The sequence below is a fragment of the Apodemus sylvaticus genome, chromosome 16 (assembly GCF_947179515.1).
Source record: "Apodemus sylvaticus chromosome 16, mApoSyl1.1, whole genome shotgun sequence".
Taxonomy (NCBI): Eukaryota; Metazoa; Chordata; class Mammalia; order Rodentia; family Muridae; genus Apodemus; species Apodemus sylvaticus.
The window spans coordinates 58,438,068-58,458,745 of record NC_067487.1 but is presented as its reverse complement, the minus strand read 5'-3'; positions in this window follow the sequence as shown (position 1 = coordinate 58,458,745).

The window sequence follows — 20,678 nt, the reverse complement described above, 5'->3', positions numbered from 1 at the left end:
TTTGAATTTTTGTCAAGAGCACATGGCAGATTTTCTTTCTTCTTTTATGGGACATGCATAATTATAAATAATATGCATATATACAATATTATGTAATATGTATATTATATTTATAATAGACAAATATATTTATGCTATATAAATATATTTCTTAAATATATAATATATAATTATATTATATGTAATATATATTAAATACATTATATTATATTGTATAATATTTTATATATTATAAAGATTATTATAATTATAAAGTTCTCTATTTTGAGTTTACAAAGAAATTTTAACTGTTTCAGGCTCTTTAAATCTATAAATGGCTTTCGAATGTTGGCAAATGTACTTTCTTCATCTATTGATGATCATAAGATTTTTTCTTTAGCCTAATGTATAACATTAATTTTCTTAATGTTGAATTTCAACTTTGTTGATTATTGTATGCGTGTATGTTCAGGAGATTCATTTTCACTTGTGGTTCTCTTTCTTTTAATATCTCGGTATGATTTTAGTGTCACACTAAAAATAGAATAAATCAGAAAGTAGTCTTTCCACTTATTTTTCTGATAAAGAGATTAATAAAGATCGTTATAATTTCTTCTTTAATTATTTGCTAGAATTCACTATCGATCCTCTCAAGTTTGGTACTTTCTTGTTGAAAGCTTATTAACTATTGATTCAATTTATTTTAATAAATATTGACCTATAAAAATGATCTATTTCTCCATATCTAAGTTTTCGTACTTTTTTAAAACTCAAGAAATTGATCCATTTCATCTAGATTATTAAATTTGTTGTTATAGAATCATTTGTAATATTCTTTCATTGTCTTTGAATGTCTGTGTAATCAATACTTATTACAGGTCTTTCATGTCTGGTATAGAAGTTTATGTTTTATATCTAAGCTAGCCTGCCTAGGAGCTTATCAACTTTATTGCCCTTTTGAAAGAATCAGCTTTGGTTTGGCTTACTTTCCTTATTAATTTGTTATTCTGAATTCATTGATTTGCACTCTAATTTTAATTATTTCTTTTTCCCTGCATACATCAAATTTAACTCAATCTTTTCCTAGTTTTTTTTTTTAAATAGAAACCTAGACATCCTATTTTTAGATCCTTTATCTTTCTCTGATCTGTTAATTTCATGCTGGTAACTTTCCTCTAAGCGCTGTCTTCAGTGTATCAAGTGCACGATAAGCATTATTTTAATTTTCTTTTACTTCAAAGTATTTTTAAATCTCCCTTAAGACATTACTGAATATTGCTTAATCCTCAAGTATTTGGGGGTTACTCAAATATCCTTCTCATCATTACTCATTTTCATGGTAGTTTGAGACTCTATTTGCTGTGATTTATATTCTTTTCCATTCAGTGTGTTTTATGGGCTGCCTGTAGTCTACCTTAGTGAATGTTTTATGTGAGCTGGAGAACTCAAAATAAACGATGACATATGCATACATATAGCTACTTGTGGTGATGACAAGTTTATGTGAATTGTGCTTTATGGTGGTTTTCATTAAAATTAATATATGTGTGCTAAATTTTAAAGATCTTAAATGTACATATTAATAAACTTTCATAAAGTGAGCCCACCTGTGTAAGCAATATCTACATCAAGACAGCATTCCTATGAATCCATTAGGAATGATGGAAAGTATACTATTTACTAGTTTATTCTAAAGGTTGGTTGGTCTAAATGTCTTCAGGGAATGGCACATTGTGACACAAATACAGCAGGAGAAGTTGGAAAGCAAACCAGAGACTTGTGTCAAACGAGATCTGAGCAGTGACTAGGTTCATCCTCTCGTTCTTCAACCAGGGTCTACGTCTCCTTCCCTCTCAACTTTCAGATCTATCAGTCTAAATGACTTGCCTAACAATAACTTCTGACATTATCCAGTGTGAATTCTGATACCCATGAACATAAGTCTATCATTGACAAAATGGCCCAGTCACTGCTAAACCCAATGATCCAATAAATCTCTTTGGTCCCCTGGAATCCCTGCTGTTAGGCACCAACAATTTATTTCCTCTTTTTGATCAAGATCCAGGGTTTTTTTTTTAAGTATGTTTTTGTTTTGTTTGTCTTGCTTATGAGCTAGCAGAATTATCATTCTTCCAAATTATCCAAACTTGGAGGGAAGGATATCCAGTCAGTATTTGTAGGTTTCAGTTTACAAGGCTTTTACTGTGGTCCTTGATAAACCATTGCTCCTCTAGGAACAAAAGCTCTATGCTTTTGCCCTAATGTGGAAGCCACTAGTTAAGATGAATAATTAACTTTAAATGACATTTAAAAATTTTGTTTCTTAGTCATGCTGGTCACATTTCAAGTGTTCTATAGACATGTATGCTGCATATATATTTTATTGGAAAATGAGTATTTCCATCATTGTGGAAACTTGCACTGGGAAATACTGCTCTAGACTATTTTCTAACCAGTTGGAGATTATCTTAGTCAGGGTTTCTATTCCTGCACAAACATTGTGACCAAGAAACAAGTTGGGGAGGAAAGGGTTTATTCAGCTTATGCATTCATATTGCTGTTTACCACCAAAGGAAGTCATGACTGGAACTCTATCAGGACATGCAGAGGCCATGGAGGGATGTTACTGGCTTGCTTCCCCTAGCTTACTCAGCTTGCTTTCTTATAGAACCCAGGACTGCCAGTCCAGGGATGGCACCACCCACAATGGGCCCTTCCCCCTTGATCACTAATTGAGAAAATGCCCCACAGCTGGATCTCATAGAGGCATTTCTTCAACTGAAGCTCCTTTCTCTGTGATAACTCCAGCTTCTGTCAAGTTGACACACAAAACCAGCCGATACAGAGATGTAGCCAGTGCCATATAACAGCAATTGGTTCATGTATACATCTTAATCTAAAGTACCTAATCCTTCTGCCTCCTCCTTGCATGTATGTAGCAGCACACCCAGCCTTGAGCTGTGCTTTTAAGAACTCTATGCAAATATTTTGTACCCTGTTACTTTGCAGAATGTGCTTGTCAGCTGTACTAGTTTTCTAATATAATCCTTAGAGACTTTTTCTATATACATAGAATCATCATCTACAAGCAAGGATACTTAAGACTTCTTCCTGTCCTATATTTATCCCCTTTCTCTCCCCTTGTCTTAATGCTCTAGCTAAGCTATCAAGCACTGTATTGAATAGGATTTGAGAGAATGAACATCTATACCTTGCTTCTGATTTTAGTGGAAACTGAGTTTTTCTTCATTTTATACAATGAAGAAAGATATTGGCTATGGGTGTGTTGTATATTACATTTAGTATGTTGATATATATTTCTATGTATATTTCTAGATTCTTTAGGACTTTTGAGATGGATGTTGAATTTTGCCAAAAGCTTTTCTGACAACTGATGTATGGTATTCTCTCATAGGCGGATGCTAGCTTTGAAACACGAAGCATGTGTGTTGACATTGGAGTACCAACAAAGTCAGAGCCATGGGGTGAATTTTAAGAGGAGATAGAATGCCTGTGGTATGTTAGGGGAAAGAGGAGTAATGAAACAGGAAGGATTAAATGGAGTGCCAAATGTGAGGATAGGGAGGAGGAGAGGATATGGGAGAGATGACAAATACTCAAAACCCTATGAAAATGCCATGTGGAAATTTATTACTATAGAAACACACACACACACACACACACACACACACATACACTACAGTGGCATCTCCAAGACACCATAAACTATCAAATAAAAACTTAGTAAACTGGTGTAGGTAAACTTTGTCAATTTATTAGTCATGGAGTCTCATAAACACCTGAAAACATTCCACTTTATTGCCATCGCTCTTGGTTAGTGTCCAGAACTTGATTGGAAAACCTTATCTGTGAAGATACCATGTGCTTGAATCTTGAGACATGAAGAAATTAAGCTCGTAATGTTAACTAGGGCAAAATATCTTGGCTGATTAACTGTTAGGCTCCAGGGAGAACCTAATACTATCATTCTGCTAAATGGATATACTAATAAACCTTTCCTCCCAAATTCTAGAGCTTAGTGCACCATTCCAGTCTCACTACAAAAGCTTCCTTTCGCAGTCAGTGGTAAGTAATATAGAAACCCACAATGGGTCAAGTTCAATGGGTCAAGTTCAGAGAATAAGAGACTGTGTGGTGTTCAGCTCTGAATAGGACAGCTATAGCCCATCTGTCTGAGCAAGGCTAAGGGTATGATGTGGAAGAGGAAGTGGAAAGACTGTGGGCGTCTGGGGTAGTAGACATTTGCATCAAAATGGTATTCACCAGACATGATCATATTACAGAACACATGAACTCACAGCAAATGTGACTGAGTGCAGACAAAAATAAAATAAAATGTAAAAATTCAAGGCAGGAAAAAAAAAGATTGCAGCATGGATTTGGGAGGGGCTCATAAAGCACCATCTCTAACTGAGAAGCTGCTGGCAATTGATCGCTGCTGGAGGGGAGAAGAGTTAGCTTTCTTCAAGGACAGGGCCCCTGAAAGGTTATTCATGCTCCTGTAGGTGGTCCTACACCCATGCACTACAGGAAGCATGGGTTCCTTTCTCCAAAGAGCATATGATGTTGGAAAACAAAAATGGGATTGAGTAACAAGGAAGGGATTGGAGGAGAGGGAGTGGGGAACACCTTGGATCAAAGTACATCATATGGATGTATGAAATTCTCACATAAAAAAAAGAATGCTCACTGTGGCTCCATTTCTCCACAGTGTCCCAGGTGCCCTTCTACTTCCTTGAGGCAGCACAAAGGGCCAGTCAGCGTCATGCTTAGGAATTTCACAGCCATCAGAACCAGGAAATAGAATAAAACTTCTCTCCTTTATAAATTGTTAACTTAGGCATGCAATTATCACTACAGAAAATGAACCAAAGTACCAGGCTGATCTGGACATATCACGATTTGATTCATCAGACCAAATACAGCTGCCCTCAAACATGAAGTTCAAGTTAGCTTGTTGACTTTAACTACTATTACAGACTTTTCCCCACTTTATCTTCTATTAGATTCAGTGTATCTGGTTTTATGTGAAGATCCTTGATCCACTTGGACTTGAGCTTTGTAAGAATGGATCAATTTGCATTCTTCTACATGTTGACTACCAGTTGAACCAGCACCATTTGTTGAAAATGCTGTCTTTTTTCCACCAGATGGTTTCAGCTCCTTTGTCAAAGATCAAGTGACCCTAGGTGTGTGGGTTCATTTCTGGGTCTTCAATTCTATTCCATTGATCTACCTGCCTGTCACTGTACCAATACCATGCATTCTTAACACAATTGTTGTGTAGCATAGCTTCAGGTGAGGGGTGGTTATTCCCCCAGAAGTTCTTTTATTGTTGAGAATAGTTTTTGCTATCCTGGGTTTTATATTATTCCAAATGAATTTGAGAATTGCTCTTTCTAGCTCTAGGAAGAACTGAGTTGGAATTTTGATGGGGATTGCATTGAATCTATAGATTTCTTACAGCAAGATGGCCACTTTTACTATATTAATCCTACCAATCCACAAGCATGGGAGATCTTTCCATCTTCTGAGGTCTTCTTCAATTTCTTTCTTCAGAGACTTGAAGTTGTTGTCATACAGATCTTTCACTTGCTTGCTTAGAGTCACACTAAGATATTTTATATTGTTTGTAACTACTGTAAAGGATGTGGTTTCCCTATGGGCACAGGAAAAAAAAAATCCTGAACAGAACACCATTGGCTTATGCTCTAAGATCAAGAATCAACAAATGGGACTTCATAAAATTGCAAAGCTTCTGTAAGGCAAAGGACACTGTCAATAGCATAAAACAGCAACCAACAGATTGGAAAAAGATCTTTACCAAGCTCACATCTGAGAGAGAGCTAATATCCCTTTTATACAAAGAACTCAAGAAGTTAGACTCCAGAGAACCAAATAACCCTATTTTAAAAAAAATAAGGAACAGAGCTAAACAGAGAATTCTCAACTGAGGAATACTGAATGGCTAAGAAGCACCTAAAGAAATGTTCAACATCCTTAGTCATGAGAGAAATGCAAATTAAAACAACACTGAGATTCCACCTCACACCAGTCAGAATGGCTAAGATAAAAAATTCAGGAGACAGCAGATGCTAGAGAGGATGTGGAGAAAGAGGAACACTCCTCCACAGCTGGTGGGATTGCAAGCTGGTATAACCTCTCTGGAAATCAGTCTGGCAGTTTCCTCAGAAAATTGGACATATTACTTCATGAGGACCCAACTATACCACTCCTGGACATATACCCAGAAGATGCTCCAACATGTAATAAGAACACATGCTCCACTATGTTCATGGCAGCCACATTTATAATAGCCAGAAGCTGGAATCAACCCACATGTCCCTCAACAGAGGAATGAATACAAAATATGTGATATATTTACACAATGGAATACAACTCATCTATTAAAAACAATGACTTCTTGAAATTCTCAGCAAATAGATGGAACTTGAAAATATCTTTCTAGGTGAGGTAACTCAGTCACAAAAGAATACACGTGGTATGTACTCACTAATAAGTGGATATTAGCCCAAAAGTTTGGAATACCCAATATTCAATTCATAGACCATTAAAAGCCTAAGAAGAAGGAAGAGCAAGATGTAGATTCTTCAGTGCTTCTTAGAAGAGGAAACAAAACACTCAGAGGAGGAAATATGAAGACTAAGTGTGGAGCAGAGCCTGAAGGAAAGGCCATCCAGAGACTGCCCCACCTGGGATACAGCCACCAAACCTGGATGTTATTGTGGGTGCCAGGAAGTGCTTGCCAACAGAAGTCTGATATAGCTGTATCCTGAGAGGCTGTGCCAGAGCCTAACAAATACAGAGGTGGATGCTCGCAGCCAACCATTGGACTGAGCTCGGGGTTCCCTGATGGAGAAGTTGGAGAAGGGAATGAAGGAGCTGAGGGGGTTTGTAGCCCCATAGAGGGAGCAACAGTGTTAACAGGACAGATCCCCCAGAGTTCCTGGGGACTGGACCACCAGCCAAAGATTACGCATGGAGGCACCCATGGCGCTGACCACATATGTGGCAGAAGATGGCATTGCTGGACATCTGTTGGAGGAGAGGCCCTTGGGCCTGAGTGTATTCAATGCCCCAGTGTAGGGAAATGCCTGGGGGGGGGGGAATAGGAAGGGGTAGGTGGAGGGGAGCATAGAGGAAAGGGGAAGGGGGATGAGATTGAAGGTTGCTGAAGGGGAGACCTGGAAAGGGGGAAACATTTGAAATGTAAATAAGGAAAATATCCAATGAGAGAGAGAGAGAGGCTGGAGAGATGGCTCAGTGGTTAGGAGCACTGACTGCTCTTCCAGAGGTCCTGAATTCAAATCCCAGCAACCACATGGTGGCTCACAACCATCTGTAATGAGAGCTGATGTTCTCTTCTGGTGTGTCTGAAGACAGCTGCAGTGTATTTATATATAATAAATGAATCTTTTTTTTTAAAGAGTACATGCAAACACAAACTACTCTTACCAGATTCCACTCTTTGGCAAGGGGCAAGGGACACAACTACCACTTGAACCCGGTTGTGTTGTTTGTAACCTGTACCACTTGAAAGAAGCTGACTCATGCTGACTCTAACCCTTCTCAGGTTTGAGAAATCTCAATCAAGTGTTTGACTTAGATGGGGGTCCCTGAAGCAGGATATTTAGCTTCTCAAGTCTCTCATGCAAAACTAAAGGCCGCTCTTGAACAACTAGCTGGAATACTTTCCAAAAACCTTTTTCTAGGAAAAATGAATAATCCTGATATAATTAAAAATATGGGCTTACGAAACAGGGGCAGTTAGGTGGTCATCACCTCCAGAAATAAAGACAAATTGAATTAGTTAGTTTAGTTACAAACTAATATGAAATAGCTCAAACATGAGAAGATGGCATCTTTTGGATACTATGTTATTTTACATTCAAATGTGTATTTTTATAGATTGTGTTTAATAAAAAAATTAAAGCATTTTTCTTTTATACTTTTTTAGGCGGCAGTCATAAGTCTGCTCACAATCCAAGGCAGTGCTGCCCCAGACATTAGGTTTTCAGTGGTTGTTGCTTTTTGAAAGCAGGATGGTGATGAGATTAATCAATGTCAGAATTGTTGTTAAAAGCAGAAAGACCCACAAACCCTTCTTATCATACCCAACTGGCAGAAATATAAATAGCTCGTGCACTTTGCTATGCAGAAAACCAAACAAAGGTCAAAAAGATCCGGTGGAAAGGTGGGTAGAACGTGTGTGTTTATAGGAACAAGATGTGGCGGCTCTCTGGCTTAGTCCACCTGATTCAGTCAGTTTACAAATAGAATTCTGAAGTGAATGAGCCACTTCCTGTTAGGTTCCCCCTATCTGTCTGTCTCTCTCTGTGTATCTCTGTGTGTGTCTTTGTCTCTGTATCTCTCTGTCTCTGTCTCTGTCTCTCTGTTTCCCTGCCCCCACCCCCCACCCCTGCCCCAGTGTGTGTGTGTGTGTGTGTGTGTGTATGTGTGTGTGTGTGTGATTAAAGTGCAAATCTGCTATCCGGTACTGTTTAGGAGAACATGCTGCCTTCCATTTATCAAAATCTAAACAGCTGCAACCTAACGATGTTAGTACAATCTTAATCCTAAGTAAATAACTGTGAGCAGTGATTATATAACACAAACATGTAGAACAGAGGGCTAAACTCAGTGACTTTCACTTCCATTTGAGTTTCTCGATGTCACAGCCTTTCTGAAGTTCCCTTGGGTGCTTCCCAACTTTGCTAGGCTAGCTAGCAGGGACGGCACATTCTGCAGCTAGAACTCCTTAGCTCCTTTCAAACCTGCGGTGCTAAGTTTATTGGCGTTCCATACTTTTTTCCCCCCTTGAAAGCATTTACTTTGAAAGCCAGCTTGGATTATCTGAAAATTACTAGCTGGAAAACCATGGAGTGCTTAAAAGCATCATCATAGTCCCCGCATCAGATATAGGTGGACAGGAAAACCATGTGCGAGTCTGTAATTCCACCCACGTGACTCATCTTTAAACCAAGGTTAAGTGCTTCAGACTCGCTCCACTCGTTAGCCAGTCATGCCAACGCTATTCCACTTTGGATCAAGCTCTGGGTCATTTAGGCATTTAACGAAGACTGGGTTATGAATCCCTCTTGCAGCTAATGACAGTGTTTGAGGCCATTAATCAACAATGTTTATAAGAAGCGCAGTGTTGGCTCTTACCATTTGGTTGCCAACCAATTAAAATATTTTCTTTTCATGCTTTTTAGGGAGCAGGATTTAGGGAGCAGATTAATAATCCAAGGAAGCGCTTCTTCAGACACCAGGTTCTCTATATAAGAAAACCTCATTTCTGGGGTCCCAATATACTTGGACTATAGGACACAGGGAACTCAATTTCAAACCGACCATGAAATGTTCTCCCTGCTAGATAGTTTTTAATGATGTTAGAAGGCACTATGGAGTCTTCTAGACGAGCAAAGGCATCAATAACTTTACCCAGCCCTGGAACCTGCATGCTTAAAACTGCTATGCCAATAATGATGTGCCTAGCAGTGCAACAGAGGCATGACTGTTGTCATGGGGCAAATAACTGGTTTCTGATTGAATTTCAGGCATGCTTCCTGGGAAGGAATGTATGCCTCATATTAGAGCCCTTGTCAAAATTCCATTGCTGGGGAGGTCATAGGCCCTAGGGTAGAATCTACTATCATTATTTTGCTAAATGCCCATGTTGTCAAATTGCCTTCTAAATAATTATGTTTATGTTCATAGACCTAGGCTATTCTAAATCCTGGTCAAAGAAGAGTCTTTGTGTAGTGAAGATCTGTCAGTGGAAAGATACATAAATGATCAGAGAATATTGATACTCTGATCATAAATGATACTGAGAATAAGAGACTGAGTGCTCAGGCCTAAATGAGACATCAAAATTAACCCCACCAATTCCAAGGCTCATGTAACATCACAGGAGAGGAGAAGGAAAAAAGTGGGAGCCAGACAGTACTGTGGGATGTTGCCTTCTACACTTGATATGGATAGTGTATTCAGGAACTCACACTAGCTACAGTTACCTGTACAAGATGAAGCCAGCAAAAAGCAAGACAAAGATGGAGTGCCTTATGTCCACCCAGTCTCTTCCTGACTAGATTGACAGTGGATAGCTGCAGGAGAAGACAAAATCATTATTTGTTGAGGAGATGACTAGTGGTAGGCTTTCTATGATCCAGTAGATGATCTGATACCCATGCACGCATACCCAAGCCACACTAGCTAGTCTTAGTTGGTTATCTATAAAGAGATATGAAGTAGGGAAAGGGTATAATAGAGTATATGGAAGGAATTGGTGGAACTGAATGGGGAGTAAATATGATTGTATTTCACAGTATACGTAATGAAATTCTCAAAAATAAACAAAAAAGAAAGGAAAAGTGGTCTGCACCTGGATACTTGAGTGGTTTACCTATGTAGATATTCAGAATACCTGCATTATTTTCTATCAGTTAAGAGCATTTTATCCAACGTTCTAGGGATGACTACAATAAGCATAATAACTAATGTATTATTACATCTCCATGCATGCCCTAGAACCGTCTAAATGGTAGCTGACATATCTGCTTTCCTAAGTCCTAAGTCTGTTATGAGGCTTCCATTTTCTGAAAGCTAGAAGTGAAACTTTCTATTTTAGCTCCTAAGTTTTCAGACACTAAGAAGCTATGTAAAAATATAATCTATCTTTTGTAGAACCTTTTGAAGAATGCTGTTTCATCCTTAAAATTTTGCTAAGACCCAGCACTGAATGCATACAGCCCCAGGCTTTTCTCTCTGGAGATAGTTTGAATAAGTGTTTCAATCTCACTGGATGTCACTTTACACTGTTTAGATCATCCCAATTTAATTTCAGCACTGCATATGTGTGTATGAATTTATTCATTGCTTCTAGATTTTCCATATTTTTAATCTAAATTTACAGTTTATTTCCTGGTCATTCTCTGAAACTTTTCTGCAAAATCTACCTTTGCCATTTCTAATTTTATAAACTTGCGCCTTTTCTTTCTTTTGCATGTGAGGTGTGTTCCTGTTTAGGTTTTCTGAAAACTAACTCTTTGATCAATTCTATTTGTGTGTAGGGGGGTGGGAGGTGTTTTGTTTGGTTGGTTGCTTGACTGGTTGTTTTGGGGGCCATTTTTGTTTGTTTTTTACTTTCTATTTTAATACTTTAAATCCCTCTGTTTAGTGTTGCTTTTACCACTGCATTTAGATTTAGCCTATTCTTGTTTCTCTAGAACCTTGAGGCATATCAGAAGATCACTTAACTGATTTTTCTACGTTTTTAATGTAAGGATTGAGAGCTGTAAACTGTCTTCTTAGAGCCACCTTAGCCATATCTCATAGGTTCTAAGAAGCCGTGCTGCACTCATAATTCAATTCTAGGAATGTTTTAATTTCCTCTCTGATTTCTTCAATGTCCCTATTAATACCAAGTACATTCTTGAGTCTACAAATATTCATGTATTTTTGTGGTTTCTCTTTGTATTAATTTCTAGTTTTATCCCACTATGATCTGATGCAATGTGATACTGAGCCTACCCTAACATAGGTAGGTACTAAAGAGAGAGTGAAAATGAGAAGCCATTAAACAAAAGAATGAAATATTGAAAATGTATAGATCTCAGTGATAAGCAAACAAACACAAAGTAATGCACTTCTTTTGTCTTATGTATAAGTCATTTTAACTCCACTATAACAACGCAAAGTATTAAGAATAACTGTAATCACACACAAAAAAATTGTTCATATCCGAAATAGTGTTGAAAGCCAGTTTTTACATCAATAACATAAACTATGAAGGGGGATCAAGCAGTGAAGTTTTTGGACATATTGTGATAAAAAATGTTTTATTTGTAGTCGTACCAACTACAAATAAAAACTGCAGTAGATACAAGAAGGATAAACAGAAATATATGAGCTTACCACAGTGAAATCAGCAAATGACAAAAGAAGAGATTTTTAAAAAGCAGTAGCATAGAAGAACTACAAAACAGACAATGTAATAATTAATTAAAAACCCACCTAGCCAGAGCTCACCTTTCAGTGGTTCCTTTCTTTGAATCTGAATGGATCATTCTTACCTAACATTAGTTTAGTGAATTTAAAATGATAAAATTATAAAAGACTCACTTGAATTCCAGGACACTGGGAAGCTGAAAGAAAAGGCGGATGTTTTCCAAAAGAACAGGAGTGGATACAGGAATTCAAAAGAAAAAAGAAAATCCTGACTAAGTCAAGTCACAAGATTGCAAGCAGGGATGGAATCTATAGTTGGAAGTATTGATAATAAAGAATCCAAAGAGAGGCTGGTGGTGCCCGCTTCTGCCACCCAACTCCAGGCTCCAGGGCAGAAGCTCTCAGCTTAACTTAGAGAGTAGAAGCCCTTGATCTCCCAGATCTGGTTCCTTGTAAGTCCCACAGGATAAGGGCTCTGCGTCTATGGGTGATCAGGGATTCTGTCCCCCTGAGCCAGATAGTCATTTGTAAATGTTCTCCCATTTAAAGTTGTGTTCTATGAGAAATTTTAAGGATAATTAAAGGAAACTTGTCTAGACTATGAAGCACCATTCTGACAAAGGCTTTCTTAGAGAGTGAAAATGTCCTACAGCGTAAAGCTCTTTGCTCTGAAACTTGATTCTAAGGCAACACGAAAATAAAATATCAGCTGAAGAACCTGCTAAGCCGTGACCAGGAAACATTGACATGGGAACAAAAGAGTGGTGTATTAGAAATGAAAATGAGGGTAGATCTGATCATATTTCATTGCATGTATATATGAAATTCTCAAAAGCAAGGGGCAAAGAGAACGGCAGTGCAGAAATACACAGCTTGGTGTCTTTTAGTTCATTTACTTAATACATTTTTGAGCTGCCAAATGAATCATGAGTTCCTCTAAGCTCCAGATAACATATTAAATAAATAAGAAGCATACTTAGGTTTTAAGCCATCAAGTTTCTGCTTCTAGGGGCCAAATGTAAACTATGACCTTAGGGATATCTTCTTTATGAGCAGCAGTCCTTCAACATAAATGTTCTCTCTGCTCTGTGCTCTGGTATTGGATGCATCTATCTCCCTGCTGCACTAATGTGCACACTTCCTTCAGGCCTCTCTTCCCTGTTTCCCTTAGCATCTGTTTTTAAGTAGAGCATTTTAAACTACCTTCTTTCCATTGCTTTCACGCCTCGCCTCTTTACTCAATGGACTTACCATAGGTAGGATAATCTCTTTCCTTTTTTTTTTTTTTTTTGCTAGCTCAAATTAGGTTTCTAGTCATACAATTTCCTATGCCCACCCATCAACTTGTTCCTTGACCACTGAAATGCTCAGTTTATTCTATTTATTCTAATTCTTCTTATAGACCTCTAAATATTAGCTTTTCTTGTCTGACTTTTCCTATGTATGTATACTCCTCTAATTTCTCTAATATAGAATTAAATCAAAAACTCCAACACTAACTTTCATGATATTACAATCGGGTTCTTCCACTGCTTCCCACTGTCGCCAGGACTATCGCCTTCAATTGTGTGTCTCTTGTTGTGTTTCTCAAATAATTGGTTTTATCAGCCTGCTACTTTCCTCCTATTAGATCTTTTATTTTATAATTTATTGTACAAATACAATTAATTTCTAATCTATGACTCTAGCTTGACCCTTTCCTAAAATCTGGCATGGTCTAATTGCTTTTAGAAAATCATTGATCATCCTACTCTAAAGTCAGCTGATGGTTACACCCGAGCCTGCTCCCATGCACTCTTCTTACTCATCCCAGTGGCCTTACCATTGCATATGTCGTTATCCTTGATGCTTTAGGCTCACACTGCTACTCTTTTTCTTTCCTTTATATAATACCATTCATGAATTTTACATTTGACATCTTTTAATTTTTTTGGTTTCTTTTTTTTTTATTCGATATATTTTTTATTTACATTTCAAATGATTTCCCCTTTTCTGGCCCTCCACTCCCCAAAAGTCCTATAAGCCCTCTTCCTTCTCCATGTTCTCCCATCCACCCCTTCCCACTTCCCTGTTCTGGTTTTTGCCCTATACTGCTCCACTGAGCCTTTCCAGAACCAGGGGCCATACCTCCATTCTTCATGTACCTCATTTGATGTATAGATTATGTCTTGGGTATTCCAATTTTCTAGACTAATATCCACTTATTAGTGAGTGCATACCATGATTGATCTTTTGAGACTGGGTTACCTCACTTAGTATGATGTTCTCCAGCTCCATCCATTTGTCTAAGAATTTCATGAATTCATTGTTTCTAATGGCGGAATAGTACTCCATTGTGTATATATACCACATTTTTGCATCCATTCTTCCATTGAGGGATACCTGGGTTCTTTCCAGGTTCTGGCTATTATAAATAGGGCTGCTATAAATATAGTGGAGCACGTATCCTTATTACATGCTGGGGAATCCTCTGGGTATATGCCCAGGAGTGGTATAGCAGGTTCCTCCGGAAGTGTCATGCCCAGTTTTCTGAGGAACTGCCAGACTGATTTTCAGAGTGGTTGTACCAATTTGCAACCCCACCAGCACTGGAGGAGTGTTCCTCTTTCTCCACATCCTTGCCAACACCTGCTGTCTCCTGTATTAATCTTAGCCATTCTGACTGGTGTAAGATGAAATCTCAGGGTTGTTTTGATTTGCATTTCCCTAATGACTAATGAAGTTGAGCATTTAGGACCTCCACATAAAGCCAGGCACTCTGAAGCTAATAGAAAAGAAACTGGGGAAGACCCTTGAGGACATCAGTATAGGGGGAAAGTTCCTAAACAGAACACCAATAGCATGTGCTCTAAGATCAAGAATTGACAAATGGGACATCATAAAATTACAAAGTTTCTGTAAGGCAAAGGACACCATCAAAAGGACAAATTAGCAGCCAACAAATTGGGAAAAGATCTTCACCAACCCTGCATCAGATAGAGGGCTAATATCCAATGTATACAAAGAACTCAAGAAGTTAGACCCAGAAAGCCAAATAAACCTATTAAAAAATGGCGTACATAGCTAAACAAAAAATTTTCACCCAAAGAACTTCGGATGGCTGAGAAACATTTGACATCTTTTAACATTATAATTAACACTCTTTACTTCTAGGTAGAAACTCTTAACATGATAGAACCTACGTGATGTTTTTTCATTAATCTTTATCCTGAGGCAGCATTTCTAGTTTTACACTTACAATTATCTTTTCTGCATCCATGCTACCACACCAGTCACTTCTACAAGTACCTCAGGTAATTGCCAATCTAAGAACATGGAACCAGGAAGGGATAGTAGACTACATAGCAGAATGCCCTACTCAGTGCAGAAAGGCTATCAGTTCCCCATATTATCCCAAATCCATAATCATCGATTCAATGCTTGTTGACTTCTAAAGAGAGAGAAATCACAACTTTGAAACTGTTCTCCTAAGCTAAAAGCTTTCCAGTTAGATTTATCCCTGTGTCCTTTGGCAGTCTATAAATCTATATAGAACAAGAACACATCCCCTCACATAGGACATCCTTCTAAATATAGTCATTGTCTTGCACACTCAGGTGCAACACTTCTTGTAGTATATTATACACTGTTCATATGTTATTATCCTAATAGCTTTTGTGGCTGCAAGCTTTTCTACCTGGCCTCTTTGTTCTCAGAATAACAAATCTGAAACTTAATTATTTAAGAATAAGTGCCATAAGGCTTGGCTCATTCCCGACTAGCTCGTAACGTATGTAACCTATTTATTCTATTCTATGTGTCCCATGTGCATGGTTACCTCACCTCAGTTTCATACCTCTGCCTCCTTGCTCTTAACCGGAAGTCCCAGCCAAAAGTCCCGCCTTCTAATCCTGCCTCAGTTTATTGGCCATTAGCTTTTTATTGACAAGTGATTTTTCCACACAATCCACAGGAGATTATCCTCATAGTTTTCTCCTAAAATGTGGACTCTATAGTGGTTAGAATAGAGCTATTCTTCCCAGGGCTATGAGAGATCAAGCAGCAAGTAGGATTTACAGAGTTGTCACTCAAATTATAGAAAATGGAGAAATATTCCATTATGTTGTGCCTGGTTAAGGCTGTGTGCTTTCCTCATATACTTACTTTCTTTCTTTTCTGTAATAGGGTTTATACAGGTTGTGTTATTCCCAAGATCACCACAGCCTTTATCCCCTCTGTAGACCTATAGGCTTTATGCAGCAGCTAATTCAGGTTTCTCTGTTGCATCCAAATAATCTCAGCTTACCCCCACAAACCATCTCCTCACGAGCTTCCCTACTGTACTAAGATGATAGATATTCTTGGACTTTTCCTGTGTTCTATGAATAAACTTTTTATTAAGAAGAAAGTGAACTTGATCTGCAAATCATTTCTACTCTACAGCCATGGCTCTACCTCTGTTGGATTCCTAAACATAAACTATCTTCATGGACTCATAAGAATTATAGATGACCCTTTGGCATAAACAATGGGAAACATAAAGGAATGGGATGGTAGTTTTAAGTTGACAATAGGCAAAAGTTTTGCCATGCTTGACTGACAGCAAAAATATCTTCCAGAAAGTTTTTGTCTGCTTGTCTCTTTGCTGGATTCTGGTGAGAAACCTAGAAACCTGCATGCAAAAGAATGAAAACAGTCTTCCCTCACACTTAAGAAATGGACTCAGATGAATTAAAACTTAAAATTTAAGATCATATCCTGTACATCCCTGGAAGAAAACACTGGAGACAGCTGTGCACTCTTGGTCTGGTGGACCAATTTTCAAATATGATATTAAAATCACAAGTACCACAAATAAAACCAGACCAATGGCTTCTCACCAAGTTGAACAGTTTCTATAAAAAAAAAAAATAAGGTATAGAAAGCAAAGTCAAGAGACTCACAAAAGATATATTACTTGCAAACCTCAATTGCAACAAAATATTAAGGATTAATATCAAAAATATAAGAAACTCAAATAATCCAATAGGAAAATAATAGCTCAACTTAAACAAATTGAATAAAATATAAAGACACTGGATATAGAACTGGGATCTGGGACTAATTTATAGGTAAAAGAAATTTAGTGACCTTTTTATTCACTTATTTATTCCAAATGGTGCATTGAGCACCTGTGCTGGGCTTGGCCCATTGTTATGTGCTTAGATATAATGATGAAAAGAATAAAACACCATCTACATGCAATCACTTTATACTTTAGATGATGAAGTAAACCTTGCTCCATTTATTGTAAAAATTCCTTATGAAGTCGAAATCAAAGAATATCTGTGATGAGTGAAACAATGTTGCCATTGTTCAATAAATACTAGTTTTCCTTCAACAAACAAAGAACAACAAAAATAAATGGAGCAAAATCTCTTGATGTAGTTTGTAGGGAGGTGCAATTCCTTACCAATGGTCTCTACTTCCATAAGCTTCTCAGGGTTGCTTCTGCCCCAGTTAGTTTTTGTTGGCTGTTGAGACATTCTGATTTGATGATGCTATTGTTACCTTGATTTGTTTGCTCTCAGTCAGATCGTTCCAGCCATCTCTGCTGAATATTGTGAGCAGCTGATAGGAAGATTTTTGCTAACACCTTCTTCATCTCTTTGCTACTATTTGTTCTTGTATTTCTCCTTGCTCCATGCTAAACAAGTTCATACATTTGAAACTGAAGGTACAGCTATCACAGACCATTCTCTGCCCATATAGAACATATGTATTTAAGTATAAGTTGCCAAGTTAAAAAAGATTTAAATTAGCATTTATAGCTTAATAAATCCACTTACATAAATAAATCTGCTAAAAGGAAAAAAAAGTTTATAGTCGCACCATGTTCCCAAATTAGAGAATTTAATTCACATTTCCACATGTAGATAGATCCTTGATATTTTCTGTGGGATAAGGTAGAAGCCTATCTGAATTCACTGTTGGCATTGAGTCAATCCTTGACGAGTTATGGATAATTGTGGTCCACAAGAGGAGGATGAAGCTTGTAAACAACTAAATGCTAACTGAGCCGGAATGGCTAATTGGATATTTCAGCTATATGATGACAGCTTAACAAGAAACGAGTTAACAGAAACTTTGTGCCTATTCAGCAAGGCCTTGGGGGTGCAAAGTGAAGAAAACACAACCCTTTGCACACTGCTTTATAAGGGAAAGGCAGACACAAAAGTGATAATTAATACAGATTTTCAAGGTTCAGCCAGAGCTCAGGGAAGAGATAAGGTCGTGATGTTCAAGTTTACATTTGACATCCAAGTTTATACTTAGTGGAGAAATCCTGTTTCATATACAATCCCCCTGGAAAGCTATGGTCTTGATTAAATAGAACAGAATTTAACTCCTGTCTTTTTTCACTGTACTCTGAGAACATATGAGGTCAGATCCAGAAGCCATGCGAAGAACACAGTGTTCTCATGTTAAAATATCAGAACACAGCAAAGGGTCACACAGCAAAGACAAGAAGTCCTTCCCCACTTGTACACAGATTGAGATGAGCTTCTTACACAGTTCACTGAAACCAGCAGAAAGTCCATAACAATGGAGCAGGTGGTGTCCAAACTCATTTGAAGTGAATTTTAAGTCAATGTGTGGGCAGAAAGATTTTCCATAGCCTCAGGGACCTCAAGGGAGAAAACAGTGGTGTTCAAACAGAACAAGAAGGTCTTGGACTATGCAGAGCAGGAGGCATTCAGCATGGAAATATAATGGAGTCTATTATTTTAGATATGCCAGACTAGGCCTTTCATGAGGTGGGAACACATATTAGCAATAAATGTCTTGATGTGTATTTAGTGTTTATACATGTGATTAGTTCTTATTGTTCTGTTTAAGAGACAGCCAGTAGCTCTAAATTACTTATTACAGTGTGGCTTTACTCCGCATTTATTAATCCTACTTTGGTCTTCAAAGAATCCTGAGTTGAATAACAAGTCTAGGAATATGTTACAGATTGGATTGAGCTGATCTGTGTTTTTGACTCAGTTTTGCCCAAAGACTAATCAAGAGTAGTTACGAAGAAATGGTTAATGTTAATACCTAATGCTTTCTGATTGGTCCTTACTCATTCTCAAACAATAGCATTACCAAGAGGGCTATTCACAAGCTTCTCCAGCATTGGCACCTCGGGTAGCAAGCTCAGGCCATATCAACCATACTTCTTTCATACCTGTTTAGCAAGCATCCTTCCATGCCATGATGCGTTCCCATGCCATCCCTGTCCATGAATATTCAGCACATTCGTGTTCATTTTATATGAATTTACTAAAATATTTCAGCTTTGATCCATATTTTGAGATCAACTGAGGTATGGAGATGAGAACAGAGGAGAGGAGAGGAGAGCAGAGGAGAGGAGAGGAGAGGAGAGGAGAGGAGAGCAGAGGAGAGGAGAGGAGAGGAGAGGAGAGGAGAGGAGAGGAGAGGAGACACATATACACAGAAAGGGAGGAGGGAGGGAAGGAGAGAGGCTGAGCTGTCACCTGGGAGACTCAGTGCATGACAAATACAGAGGGGGACACTCTCAGTCAGTCACTGAACTGAGCAATAGGGGAGCTAGAGAAAGGACCCAAGGAGCTGAAGGGATTTGCAGCACCATAGGAGGAACAACAATATGAGCCACCCAGTACTCCCAGAGCTCCCAGGGACAAAAACAACAACCAGATAGTACACATGGATTTACCCATGGCTCCAAATGCATAGGCAGCAGAGGATGGCCTTGTTGGACATCAAAGGAAAGAGAGGCCCCTGGCCCTGGAAAGACTAGATGTAGCAGTGTAGGGGAATACCAGGGCAGGGGAGAGGGAGGGTGTTGATTGGGGAGCAGGGGGAAGGGAGATGGCTTATGGAACTTTCAGAGCAGGGGGAACCAGGAAAGAGAAACTCATTTGAAATGTAAATAAAGACTATATCTAATAAAAAATAATTATACAAAAAAAAGAAAGAATGAAACAAAATGCAGACAAATTAATCTACCTGGCTACGTGGATTTTGAACACACCAGGATTCAGTATCTATTCTTAATCAGTCCATAGCCATTGAAAACTAAATATGGAAATTTTTATGCAATTGCTCCAAGTATAGATTCACAATACCTATTCAAGCACCAAGGCTGCCGAGAGAAGGTAGAGAAAACATCATGGAACCCTGTAAGATGAAGCAGAACAGGTAGAAACTATGTCAGGGTGAGAGGGGGCATTTCAGACAACATTGGGGTGGATATTCTGAAGCATGTCTTGTTGAGAAATTCTGGGACCACTGAGAAAGAGGAGAGATGACAGAAATTGTGGATTAAGGTAGTGTGACAAGCAAAAGCCATGAGAAGCCATGAAAAACATGTAATAGTGGTTGAAAGGCTACGGACACATAAGCACTTCACTTTGACCATAAATACAAGGAATTCTTTCATGTTCTAGAGTGAGTTTTAGTTATTATTCACAATCACTTTCCTTTAACCTGCTCTTAAGATGTACCACATAAAATAAATATGAATATGTAAAACAGAGGCAAAACAAAGATTGTCACAGCAGAAATTAGCCCCCAGTTACTTGGCTGGAGAAATGTCGCCATTCACAGCAATGCCCCTCCTGGGTCTTTCCCCTGGCTTTATGTGGAAGAGCATGCAGTGATCTTAACTGCTAAACCATCTCTTTTTGTTGTATAATTTGTGCACCAAACTGTTCCAC